This window comes from Anomaloglossus baeobatrachus, chromosome 8 (assembly GCF_048569485.1).
Source record: "Anomaloglossus baeobatrachus isolate aAnoBae1 chromosome 8, aAnoBae1.hap1, whole genome shotgun sequence".
NCBI classification, from domain to species: domain Eukaryota; kingdom Metazoa; phylum Chordata; class Amphibia; order Anura; family Aromobatidae; genus Anomaloglossus; species Anomaloglossus baeobatrachus.
In genome coordinates this window covers 224,461,227-224,475,742 of record NC_134360.1, presented here as the reverse complement: position 1 = coordinate 224,475,742, position 14,516 = coordinate 224,461,227, and the positions used below count along the sequence as shown (strand labels likewise).

Here is a 14,516-nt window from a genome sequence, read left to right as displayed (position 1 = left end):
TAAACAGAACACTGAGACTATCACAGAGCAGGTGCATTTATACGGAGACTTGATTACACACAGGGGATTATATTTATCATCATCAGTCATTTGGGACAACATTGGATCATTCAGAGATCCTCTATGAACTTCTGGAGTGAGTTTGCTGCACTGAATGTAAAGGGGCCGAATAATATTGCACGCCCCACTTTTCACTTATTTATTTTTTACAAAGGTTTAGAATAAGCAATACATTTCGTTCAACTTCACAATTGTGTCCCACTTGTTGTTGATTTTTCACCATAACATTAAAATTTTTATGTTTGATGCCTGAAATGTGGGAAAAGGTTGAAATAAATCAAGGTGGCCGAATACTTTCGCACGGCACTGTGTATGTATATATATATATATATATATATATATATATATATATATAAAAAAAATTTCCACCAATTAAGTTGCACCTATTTTGATGACTGTTTTCTTTGTTCACCATCATAGGCGTTTTCTGTAATCCAGATATTGCCTGAGGATCAATTATTTGCAACTTTTTAAAAAGGTTGCAACATTTTTGCCCAAAAATTTTTTTTCATCATCAGAATTTTTTCGGTATACGCTTGCGTTGCGTGCAATATTTTAAAGAATTGTGGAATTTTTTTTTTTACTCTTAAAAAAAAAAAAAAAGTGCACGAGTCAAAACAAAATATAAGACGTATTTTTAATTTTGCACAAAATTCATAAAACGCGTGAATTTCTGAATTGCCAAATTTAAGTGTTATGAGGTGGAGAATCGCTTCTTCGAGGCGGAAAATCCAGAGCTAATAAGACGTGTCTCGCCTTATGAGACGGACTGTGGTAGCAGGGAGAGAAAGAAAAGAGTGAACGTGAATTAACCCCTTCCTGACTGACCCCTCTTCTCATTCATAGCTCAAGAATGAAGTGTGGTTTCCCGTGTTGGGGGTCGAACTGGGAACATTTGAGTGCTCAACAGCTGAGAGCTGCTTTTGGATTGTCTGGAATGTGGTGGATGACCTGACAAGCAGGACTTTTATGGAAACTCTCAGGCTGGGAGTAACTGCAGCCAAACTGCATCCAGTCTGATGAGAGGAGCAGAAGAGCTCAGACTGGACTACAGTGTAGTGTGCATCTGCTCCAACATATCCTGGGGGCCACACAGCACAAGGCACCCAGCCTGGCACAGAAAGAGGACAGGAATACTGATCTGCCTGGTCTAGACCCCGGACAGGGCACCAAGCACCGAGCCTTTATCTGGAGAGGTAAGACGAGTACTAATGCATGGACCACAAGTCACAGCACAGGGGGGCATCAGAGGCTTTTTTGGGTATACAAGAACTGAATGTTTCAGCATTAATGCCACTTTTCTTGGAGACACATAGATGCCACCGGTAAGGGACATTCACGGCTTTGGAAATCTGGGAATGATTAATAATCGGAATCTGATCACGTGTGGTCGCCTGTCTACATCTTCATCCTCCTAACGCTCAGATTGAACAGTTCTTCATTGCTGTGTACTTATAAAAAGTTCAAAAAGTTTTGGAAAACTTTCCCCTACCCAATACCACATAAGATGTGATCTATTCCATGGCTTGGCGTGTTTTAGCACCGGGTTGGTGGAGCACCTATGTCATTGGCATTTGGGCAGTTTGGCGGAGCACCTCTGGTATTGGCATTTGGCCATCTTTGAGATTATATATATATAAATAAAATGTGTGTGTGTGTGTGTATATATGTGTGTGTGTATATATATATATATGTGTGTGTATATATGTGTGTGTATATATGTATATATATATATATACGGTATATATATATACGGTGTATATATATATATTATATATATGTATATATATTATATATATATATGTGTGTGTGTTTGTGTATATACTGTGTGTGTGTGTATATATATGTGTGTGTGTGTATATACTGTGTGTATATACAGTGCCTACAAGTAGTCTTCAACCCCCTGCAGATTTAGCAGGTTTGATAAGATGCAAATAAGTTAGAGCCTGCAAACTTCAAACAAGAGCAGGATTTATTAACAGATGCATAAATCTTACAAACCAACAAGTTATGTTGCTCAGTTAAATTTTAATAAATTTTCAACATAAAAGTGTGGGTCAATTATTATTCAATCCCTAGGTTTAATATTTTGTGGAATAACCCTTGTTTGCAATTACAGCTAATAATCGTCTTTGATAAGACCTGATCAGGCCGGCGCAGGTCTCTGGAGTTATCTTGGCCCACTCCTCCATGCAGATCTTCTCCAAGTTATCTAGGTTCTTTGGGTGTCTCATGTGGACTTTAATCTTGAGCTCCTTCCACAAGTTTTCAATTGGGTTAAGGTCAGGAGACTGACTAGGCCACTGCAACACCTTGATTTTTTCCCTCTTGAACCAGGCCTTGGTTTTCTTGGCTGTGTGCTTTGGGTCGTTGTCTTGTTGGAAGATGAAATGACGACCCATCTTAAGATCCTTGATGGAGGAGCGGAGATTCTTGGCCAAAATCTCCAGGTAGGCCGTGCTATCCATCTTCCCATGGATGCGGACCAGATGGCCAGGCCCCTTGGCTGAGAAACAGCCCCACAGCATGATGCTGCCACCACCATGCTTGATTGTAGGGATGGTATTCTTGGGGTCGTATGCAGTGCCATCCAGTATCCAAACGTCACGTGTGTGGTTGGCACCAAAGATCTCGATCTTGGTCTCATCAGACCAGAGAACCTTGAACCAGTTTGTCTCAGAGTCCTCCAAGTGATCATGAGCAAACTGTAGACGAGCCTTGACATGACGCTTTGAAAGTAAAGGTACCTTACGGGCTCGTCTGGAACGGAGACCATTGCGGTGGAGTACGTTACTTATGGTATTGATTGAAACCAATGTCCCCACTGCCATGAGACCTTCCCCGAGCTCCTTCTTTGTTGTCCTTGGGTTAGCCTTGACTCTTCGGACAAGCCTGGCCTCGGCACGGGAGGAAACTTTCAAAGGCTGTCCAGGCCGTGGAAGGCTAACAGTAGTTCCATAAGCCTTCCACTTCCGGCTGATGCTCCCAACATTGGAGACAGGTAGGCCCAACTCCTTGGAAAGGGTTTTGTACCTCTTGCCAGCCTTGTGACCCTCCACAATCTTGTCTCTGATGGCCTTGGAATGCTCCTTTGTCTTTCCCATGTTGACCATGTATGAGTGCTGTTCACAAGTTTGGGGAGGGTCTTAATTAGTCAGAAAAGGCTGGAAAAAGAGATAATTAATCCAAACATGTCAAGCTCATTGTTCTTTGTGCCTGAAATACTTCTTAATACTTTAGGGGAACCAAACAGAATTCTGGTGGTTTGAGGGGTTGAATAATAAATGACCCTCTGAATAAACTTTTCTCAATTTAAAAAAAAAAAAAAAAGAAATAACATTCTTTTTTGCTGCATTTCACACTTCCAGGCTGATCTACAGTCCAAATGTCATAATGCCAAGTTAATTCCGAATGTGTAAACCTGCTAAATCTGCAGGGGGTTGAATACTACTTGTAGGCACTGTATATATATGTGTGTATATATATATGTGTGTGTGTGTATATATATATATATATATATGTGTGTGTGTATATATATATATGTATATATATATGAACATATATATATATATACGTGTGTGTGTGTGTGTGTATATATATATATGAACATATATATATATAATGTGTATATATATATATATATATATATATATGTGTGTATATATATATATATATATATGTATATATATATATATATAGATATTTTTATTATTTAGTTTTGATTGCCGAGTATTACTAAAAATAGCAAAAAGTTTTAAAAATATTTTTTGTTTAAATATTAAGTTTAAATTAAAAAAATGTCCAATTTCTGATGGATTTTTCCTTTCATCATAAACATAAGGTTCTAATCCAGTAATCCTGTCGATCAGGGGCACCTCTTATGGGGGTGGAGGTGACCCCTCTACTCCTGGCCATAAATTCCATGTCCAGAAATAGTCGCCGCACCGGAACATAACAAACGGTTCTGCGGCTCTCGCTCAGGGGAGAAGGTTACGGATCATCGTCCACAGGAGACCCATGGGAATTGATTTTAGGGGGTGACCATTACCTGGTACGAGGGCAAACCAAATCCCCCCTTGTAATATTTAGCACTGGATATTGGTAATATTAGGGGAATCGATTTGTAGGATCATGTCGGCTTTTTAAAGGAGAGTTAGGATGGGTTCGGACTGGCAGAAACGTATGGTACGGGCAAATCTGCAAAATCTGCATTCCACAGGCGGATGGAGACCAGGATTTGCTGCAGATTTGTTGGTGGAGTATATTATGGGTCATGTACATCTCTTACCTGGAGGATGCCTATTATTTGGGCTGTATGTAGCAATATCCATTGGGCACTGTATGGCGGTATTATGCAAACTGAAATTTTGAGGACATGTTGAAGGCGTGGGGGCATCTTTGCTTGTTGCCTGGCTCACTGGTTATCAATGTGACATGCCAAGGGGGAAAAAAGACGGCTCTGTGTCTGGCATGGGTGCCGGCAGGAGGACGGGCATTTCTCTGGGATCCTCGTCCTCTGTTTATCATTCTGAATGAAAACATTGGTTTTGTGGTTAAACATTTTAATTACTTTTCTCGAAAGAAAACAAAACTTTCCATTTTTTTTTTCCTTTCGTGGGAACCTTGTGTCAGTTGATTGTATCGCAGATATGGCGGTGATATTAATAAGCAGGGTCATCACATTCTCATGCTGGCTCTTATATAAATGATGCGGACAGCTGGGGACTTTAATGCGGCTCATACGGCACAATGTACATTTTCGGAGTATAGGATTCCGGGCTTTAGATCTGGGGTTTGGCAAGGACAAGGCCGGACAGAGTCGGATACTGCAGAGTCTGTGTAATGTCACTGGCTGAGGGATGAGTCCCCAGAACAGGTGGCAGCTGCCGTCACCTCCCCCTCCCAATAGTGCCGCAGTAAAATGAACCGTTTACCTAACGCCGTCACCTACGGGCTCCACGTGGCGCCATTACTACCTACTGGGCTGGACAAGGTCAGTGGGAGTCTCGGTGGATCACTCCATGAATCAATCGATGAGGGTTGATTGATAGGACACCATCATCTTTATGTGCCTGTCTCTAAAGATAAAGGGACACAAAATATACCTTATCCTCCACCCCGTATGGCAAAGCAGAAAATGTGAGGACTTTGCTTGTGTTTTGCCACCCAATATGAAGCATTGGCAAATTTTATGAAGGTAGCACAAAAAATTGGAGACACCAGGGCAAGGACGGAGGACCTAACAGTAGCGTGGAAGTCACACCTGAGATGGGACCCTTCTATTACATGAAAAGCATTATTAGGAATGGCACATGGTGGGTCGGTGCCTGGGAGTAAAAGTGACGGCTCTGCACAGGACCAGTATAGGCCCAAACTGGGGCGCCGTGCTTCACATCCATTACATGGACTTGTGTCTCAGGCCTCATATTTGGATAGATTACAAGAGACCCCTCATCACCAAGTAGGTGCTCAGGAGAAGAGGAGAACCGAATAAAAACAGTTTTTAAAGCCAGCTTACCCGTACACTCCTGTGTGTGGATTCCAGTATCAATCCAGAAGATAGTCTGCACGGAAAACCAGAGCAGGAGCCAGCCACGGGAAATCCAAATGAAAAAACTTTATAACTCCAGCGGACAAATTTGAGGATGCAGATATATATTAAAAAAATTTTTGCATTTGCAAATCTTTATTTTGAAAAACTTCCATAAAATTGGAGCCACACTTCTGGGCGGTGAAGGAAAGAGATTAGGAGTGGTAGCCTGCTTGGACTACGCGTTTCGGCATACAAGCGCCTTCTACATGGTCTATCCATGTAGAAGTTTTTCAAGTTTTGCTACCTGAGGAAGGGGGAAATTATTATTGTTTTATTGTATCCCTGAAACGCGTTGTAGCTCAAATAAATCTTCACTATTTATCTCCTATCTCCCTTGTGAGCAGCGCCCTTTATACCGTGGCTTTTTTTCTTCTTCTTTGAATTCATTTGAATAAAAAAAGAGAGGAACTCCGGCACTCATGAACCCCAGTAAAGAAAAAAACAAAGATAATGACTTATTTTTAAGGCCACTTTACACGCTGCAATATCAGTACCGATATCGCTAGCGTGGGTACCCGCCCCCATCGGTTGTGCGACACGGGCAAATCGCTGCCCGAGGCGCACAACATCGCCCGGACCCGTCACACATACTTACCTGCTCTGCGACGTCGCTGTGACCGGCGAATCGCCTCCTTTCTAAGGGGGCGGTCCGTGCGGCGTCACAGCGACGTCACTAAGTGGCCGCCCAATCAAAACGGAGGGGCAGAGATGAGTGGGATGTAACATCCCACCCACCTCCTTCCTTCCGCATTGCGGGCGGCGGCAGGTAGGGAGAGCTTCCTCGTTCCTGCGGCGTCACACGGAGCGATGTGTGCTGCCGCAGCAACGATGAACTACATCGTACACGCTGCAGCAGCGATAATTGAGAATGGACCCCCATGTCACCGATGAGCAATTTTGAACGTTTTTGCGACGATTCAAAATTACTCATAGGTGTCACACGTAACGACATCGCTAATGCGGCCGGATGTGAGTCACAAATTCCGTGACCCAACGACATGGCATTAGCGATGTCGTAGCTTGTAAAGCGGCCTTTATTCTTTATTAGTAGGGTAAGTGGTAAATAGTCTGCAAATAGTTTGACGTTTCGGCACCAGGCCTTTATCAAAACCGGACCATCAGATGGATTGACACAGTAAGTATGTGGGTTAATTCACAGGAGATTATCATCACATGTCAAAAAAATAGCCTGCAAAATGGCCTGATAGAGTGTATTGCAGTCAGGTATGAAGGTTGATTCCCACGGCAGGACTGTCAAGGACATTTTCCCAATCACTTAAGGCATAAGAAATCGGTATGCCCTGACTCCAGTATAAACCAGAGAGATTAATTCCCCTCTTTTCCTGCATTGTGGTTCCATTGATATTTAGGTTTTCCACAATTATTAACCAGACTGTTATATGTGACATATGATGATAATTTCCTGGAAATAAACCTTCATAACTGACTACAATACACGCTATCAGGCCATTTTGCAGGCTATTATTTTGACTTGTGATGATAATCTTCTGTGAATTAACTCACATACTTACTGTGTCAATCCATCTGATGGTCCGGTTTTGATAAATGCCTGGTGCCGAAACGTCAAACTATTTGCGGACTATTTACCACTTATCCTACTAATAAAGAATAAGGGTACCTTCACACTTAGCGATGCAGCAGCGATCCGACCAGCGATCTGACCTGGTCAGGATCGCTGCTGCATCGCTACATGGTCGCTGGTGAGCTGTCAAACAGGCAGATCTCACCAGCGACCAGTGAACAGCCCCCAGCCAGCAGCGACGTGCAAGCGACGCTGCGCTTGCACGGAGCCGCCGTCTGGAAGCTGCGGAGACTGGTAACTAAGGTAAACATCGGGTATGGTTACCCGATGTTTACATTAGTTACCAGTGTGAGCAGGGAGCAGGGAGCCGCGCACACTGAGCGCTGGCTCCTTGCTCTCCTAGCTACAGTACACATCGGGTTAATTAACCCGATGTGTAATGCAGCTACATGTGCAGAGAGCAGGGAGCCGCGCACACTGCTTAGCGCTGGCTCCTTGCTCTCCTAGCTGCTGTACACATCGGGTTAATTAACCCGATGTGTACAGCAGCTACATGTGCAGAGAGCCGGAGCCGGCAGCACAGGCAGCGTGAGAGCTGCAGAGGCTGGTAACTAAGGTAAATATCGGGTAACCACCTTGGTTACCCGATGTTTATCTTGGATACAGCTTACCTCAGCTGTCAGACGCCGGCTCCTGCTCCCTGCTCGCTTCATTTGTCGCTCTCTTGCTGTCACACACAGCGATCTGTGTGTCACAGCAGGAGAGCGGCTTTGAAGAAAACGAACCAGGGCTGTGTGTAACGAGCAGCGATCTCGCAGCAGGGGCCAGATCGCTGCTCATTGTCACACACAGCGAGATCGCTAATGAGGTCACTGCTGCGTCACAAAAAGCGTGACTCAGCAGCGATCTCGGCAGCGAGCTCGCTGTGTGTGAAGCACCCCTAAGAATACATCATTATCTTTGTTTTTTCTTTACTGGGGTTCATGAGTGCCGGAGTTCCTCTTTTTTATTTTACTCATATTTGGATAAATTGTTGAGATGTCCAACATTTTTCCCCTTTTTGTAAAATAAAGTTCTTTAGCCGACCACTAGCATATTTTTGTAAAGTTCTCAATGATGAATTGCTATCTGAGCACTTACCCAAAAGGTTCTGATTCTTCTCCAAAGACAAAGGTGACTTTTCGTTAATGTTTGGAAACAATCGTGTCAGACGTTTAATTTTTAACATTCTTTATTTTGCGTCGTAAAATATTAGTTCCTTTTGATAGATGTTCCTTCTTTTTGTGTATTGTACAATTACAGGCAAATGATTCAGAAATGTGGAAATCTGGTTGAAGGGGTCACATCGACTCACAAAGCCGTTACCGTCTCAGTTTGCACCATCATGTTTTAGGACTTTTGTGTCTGTGCTTCTGATGGTGGTGCACGGTAGTGACAATATTTGAGATGCATCAGCAAGTTAATTTCTTTGAGTATTGGTTTTGAATAGTCCTTTTTTTGCACCAAAAATGATGCAAACATCTTTAAGGCTACGTGCCCACGGGACTATGTACCGGCGGACTTTGCCGCAGGTTTACCGCAGCTGCTCCCCGGAATCCGCAGCTATCTATTGCTGCGGGATTCAAGCTTTTTCTGTTGCGGTATTTCTGCGGAACAAGTGCGGAAATACCTGCGGAAGTCCCGGCCTCTATCTCCATAGTGGAAAGGCGGGAGGTATTTCCACATGAATAATTGACATCCGCAGCATATTCCGCAGCCGCACATGCCGCAGCATTGATACAGCACTCCCGAAATCCCATAGGATAACATGGGGAGTGTCTGTACTTGCGTAAACCTGCGGATTTATCTGGAAAATCCAGACAAATCCGCGGATTTTCTGCGGCAAAATCCGTGGGTCTGTTGTCCCTTGGGCACATAGCCTTAATGAGTCGTAAAGTTACAGTAAAATTGTATCATAGTAAAGTGATTGTAAACATTGGATACATTTCCAGTAAATATTGTGACATTGTAGCATACTGTTGGTAAAGTTGTACAGTAATGGTAACATTTACCGCTTCATTTTCTAACCATAGTGATGTGATTGCACCCGTTAATTCTTTCTGGTGCATTTAGTTGATAGATTTTGCACCAAAATGAGTACTAATGACACAATTCAGGAGAAAAGCGCATAATGCATCTGCCTCTCGAATTAACACGAGTTTGTCATTTCTTCGCCGTCAGTGATTTTCACACACGTACTTTCCTCCATGGGGTTTTTCACGTTTCTATTCACCTTGGAAAAAACAGAGTCTTGCCTTACATTCATCTGAGGCTCAATATCGCCAATTCAAGTAGACAGGGCTGCCGACCCCCTAAAAAAATAACAGCACTTTGATACTGTCTGATTTGCATCAGCGAGCTCCACTTTTCAATTATTCTAGAAAAAAAAATATATATTTTTTTGCAAACAAGAAGAATAAATGGTAAAAATAGACACACAGATTAAAAATTCATGAAAACGGATCTAGTGCACTGATGAAAAATGGTCCTTTTTTTAAGGACGTAAATAGGGTCTTGTTGCGTACCGGTCACGGGTGACAGTCATGTGGTTTCTGGCTATAGAAGGTCACAGCATTTGGCTGCGCAGAATGCTCCCTGATTTTACATTGTTCCTGCTGTCAGTATTCATTGGTATAGGTAGCTATTCTGTTGGATTTTCATCTCTGCCCCTTTTGGACCAAGGAGCTTGCCTTTCACCCAGCTGCTGATCATCACCATTCTCTTGATGCTTAAATACCCCTTCTTTCCTTGGACTGATGCTGGTGATATTTTCAGTTCAATCAAACCCTGGGTGCAAGCAGGTGGCTTGTATTCCTCTGACGTATTGTTGCTGAAAACTTTGCTAAATGTCTGTCTGTGTCAACTGTGGATAAGTAGATGATGCTTTTCCCCCTGTGTGTCTTTCTTGTGTCTTTTTTATTGTTTAGTGGGATTGATGAATACGTCATCCCATCCATTCCCTATTTAGGGCCCAGCACTATTGATACCTAGGGTCATATATCTGGCTCGGCGAATAGGTGTGGAATAGGGATGATCGAATACTTTGATTATTCGGCTTCGCGAATATTTTCCGAATACCTCGCCGCTATACGACTACTCGATGCCCAATGTAAGTCTATGGGAAGCCCGAATAGTTCCGAATAGTTGTTATTCGGGTTTCCCATAGACTTACATTGCGCATCGAATATTCGCAAATAGTCTTATAGCGGCGAGGTATTCAGAAAATATTCTTTCATCCCTAGTGTGGAACCTTTCTAGGGTGGTGAGGGACCCCAGGGACCAGCGGTAGGTTTGTTCAGCGGTCACCATCTCTCCCCTCTCTTTCGCCATTCGCTTGGTACTTCCCCGTATCTAGTATGACAGTACCATTGTTCTTGTGGCCAGTCGTGGTTGCGCCTCACACCCAGCTTTCTATCCATTGTAAAACCTCTACCATAATCAGAAATAGAAACCACGGCTGTAATTTCCTCGCGATTCGCGAACGTCACTCAACCTAAATCTTATTAGTTGAGCTGATCCAGTTCTAAAATAATTCTGCGGCATCCGTTTTCTCAATATATCTGAATTTTTACCATGTGACATGGTAAAGAGCACGGCACCCAGCGGTCCGTGTCCTTGCGCAGCCCCAGCCTTACATGCCGCTGTCTGTTGTGTTTATTGTTGCTGTATCGGTTTCCGCAGGTTGTGTATTTTGAGTTTTCGCCAGATTTATAGGACCCGTCCCGCAACAAGTTAAGAATTACATTCTGCTTTTTCAGTGCTGTCCCCTGAGAGGAGACCCGGTTGGCTCTGGTCCTGGCCCGGTGCCCGGTCTGAGCCCGATGATCAGCCGTGTACACTTCGGCTATTTTCAGCCCCTCACAGCTGAGACCCCCTCCCCCTCCCAGCAGCTTCTGTTTTTTCCAGACCCTTCTACACACTTGGAGCCGATGTACTGTAATGACACACATCCATTTTTTTGCGCCACATTGGACAGAGTTCAGGATTGGCGATAATATCTTCATATGTTTATTCTACATCCCGAGTGCAGACGCGGGAATATGTTACACGCTCCTTTGGCAGCAAATGCTTTAGACTTTGTGCCAATTACAGGATCCCGATGCTTTTTTTTATTGAGGTTGGATCCGGGACATAAATGCAACGTGGCTGAAGTTTGGCTATTGTTGCCATATACTTTATTTCCTAAAACAAAGACATTCAATTTCAGTAGTTATTGGAGAATTCTGCTTTCCTTCTAAGACTTGGGGTCCAGGACTGGATGGCTCAGGAAATGAAGGGTCTTATATTATTACAGGGGGGGTACGGGGAGGATATGGGGGCTTCACTTAGTACTTATTTTATAGATCCAGGCTATTTAACATGAAAACTTCTGAAAAGATGCAAAAAGCCTTCAACATATTCCACCGTTTTGTGTATACAGCTCCTATGCAGAGCTATGTGTCGCCATCATTACAGATCCCTGTGTAAGGCTAGTTTCACACTTGCGTTCAGCGCATTCCGTCACTATGGAGAATAGCGCAGTCCGTTAACGCACTGCGCTATTCTCCATAGACTTGTATGGATGACGCACTGTAACGCAAGTGTCTGCGTTGCATCCGCTGGACAACGCAGCGTCGTTATTTTGACGCTGCGTCGGGCGGATGGAACGCAGCATGTAACGTTTTTCTGCGCTTGGCGGAGTGTCAAAAAAACGCAACCTGCAGGAATCCGTTAGGCGTCCGTTGTTTTTATAATGGACGCCTATGGTGGCGGATTCCGTTAGAATGCGTCATTTGACGGATTCCGTTAACGCAGCTGATTTTACACAACTGCGCATGCTCAGATGTGTACAGTCAAGGAAAAAAAACTATAACGGATTGCGTTATTTTGTACGATCTGTAGCATGCGTTGTGCCACTATATGCAACGCATCCGTTACATGCGTCACACAACGCAATGCTACGGATCCCGTCCAACGCAGGTGTGAAACTAGCCTAAGGGGTACTTTGGACACTACGACATCGCAGGTGCGATGTCGTAGGGTCAAATTGAAAGTGACGCACATCCGGCATCGCAGGCGACATCGTAGTGTGTAAAGCCTAGATGATACGATTAACGAGCGCAAAAGCGTCGTAATCGTATCATCGGTGTAGCGTCGGCGTAATCAATAATTACGCTGACGCGACGGTCCGATGTTGTTCCTCGCTCCAGCAGCAGCAGACATCGCTGTGTGTGAAGCCGCAGGAGCGAGGAACATCTCCTACCGGCGTCACCGCGGCTCCCGTAGGATATGCGGAAGGGAGAAGGTGGGCGGGATGTTTACATCCCGCTCATCTCCGCCCCTCCGCTGCTATTGGCCACCTGCTGTGTGACGTCGCTGTGACGCCGTACGACCCGCCCCCTTAATAAGGAGGCGGGTCGCCGGCCAGAGCGACGTCCCAGGACAGGTGAGTCCATATGAAGCTGCCGTAGCGATAATGTTCGCTACGGCAGCTATCACAAGGATATCGCAGCTGCGACGGGGGCAGGGACTATCGCGCTCGGCATCGCAGCATCGGCTTGCGATGTCGCAGCGTGCAAAGTACCCCTAAGGGTGCACTCAGACGAGTGCATAAATCCGAACGAGAGCAGACTGCAATGCTCAGAGCCGAGCGTGATCGCTACATTGAAATATATGAAACCGTCTCGCTCGGGTCATGAGGTTGCAGCCCATCTCGGACTTATTTACACACTCGTCTGAATGCATCCTTCCTGCTGATGTGCATTGCTCCTTCCCATCTGCCCCATCACTGGAGAACGATAGATCTGGACCCCCTTCCCCGAATCCTGCCCATGATGTTATGGATTTGATGCATGTATAGCGCAGTTTATATGGGCACTGTATGACGGTATGAGGGCACATATGGTACATATTGCAGTTCATATGGGCACTGTATAACATTATGAGGGCACATATGGTACATATTGTCGTTCATATGGGCACTGTATAACATTATGAGGGCACATATGGTACATATTGTACATATGGGCGGCGGTGCTGTATAACAGAGGCAGAGTTTATCTGAACAACTTATTTATGACACTTTTCTAGTTTCTTTATGACACTATTACCAGGACACCGTGTGGCACTATTGTGGAGTTATATAAATATACTACAGTGGGGAAAATAAGTATTTGATACGCCGCCGATTTTGCCGTTTTCCCACCTAAACAAAATGGAGAGGTCTGCAACTTTTATCGTAGGTAACTTGATCTGTGACAGAATAAAAAAAAATCCAGAAAATTCCATTGTATGATTTATAAATAATAAATTTGCATTTTATTGCATGAAATAAGTATTTGATACAATAGAAAAACAGAACTTAATATTTGGTAGAAACCTTTGATTGCAGTTACAGAGGTCAGGTGTTTCCTACAGATCTTGACCAGGTTTGCACACACTGCAGCAGGGGTTTTGGCAACTCCTCCATACAGATCTTCTCCAGATCTTTCAGGTCACTCCTCCATACAGATCTTCTCCAGATCTTTCAGGTCACTCCTCCATACAGATCTTTTCCAGATCGCTCAGGTCACTCCTCCATACAGATCTTCTCCAGATCGCTCAGGTCACTCCTCCATACAGATCTTCTCCAGATCGCTCAGGTCACTCCTCCATACAGATCTTCTCCAGATCGCTCAGGTCACTCCTCCATACAGATCTTCTCCAGATCGCTCAGGTCACTCCTCCATACAGATCTTCTCTAGATCGCTCAGGTCACTCCTCCATACAGATCTTCTCCAGATCGCTCAGGTCACTCCTCCATACAGATCTTCTCCAGATCGCTCAGGTCACTCCTCCATACAGATCTTCTTTAGATCTTTCAGGTCACTCCTCCATACAGATCTTCTCCAGATATTTCAGGTCACTCCTCCATACAGATCTTCTCCAGATCGCTCAGGTCACTCCTCCATACAGATCTTCTCCAGATCGCTCAGGTCACTCCTCCATACAGATCTTCTCCAGATCGCTCAGGTCACTCCTCCATACAGATCTTCTCCAGATCGCTCAGGTCACTCCTCCATACAGATCTTCTCCAGATCGCTCAGGTCACTCCTCCATACAGATCTTCTCTAGATCGCTCAGGTCACTCCTCCATACAGATCTTCTCCAGATCGCTCAGGTCACTCCTCCATACAGATCTTCTCCAGATCGCTCAGGTCACTCCTCCATACAGATCTTCTTTAGATCTTTCAGGTTGTGGAGGTGGCCAAAGCTATAGCTTGTTTGTTCTAATGTAATAAGATTATCTGTGTATGTAAATAA

At 44.3% G+C, this 14,516-nt stretch overlaps 1 protein-coding gene across 7 annotated transcripts in view; it reads left to right on the top strand.

Moving 5' to 3' along the window:
- The first annotated feature begins 1,050 nt into the window (after positions 1 to 1,050).
- Positions 1,051 to 14,516, top strand: part of NEXN (nexilin F-actin binding protein) — a 90,211-nt gene continuing 76,745 nt past the window's right edge. For 6 of the 7 annotated variants that reach the window (XM_075320269.1, XM_075320272.1, XM_075320270.1 and 3 more), the window contains exon 1: positions 1,051 to 1,256. The gene's annotated coding sequence lies outside the window, so the exon portion shown is untranslated. The remainder of the gene's footprint in view (positions 1,257 to 14,516) is intronic. The other variant, XM_075320271.1, reaches the window with a different exon arrangement.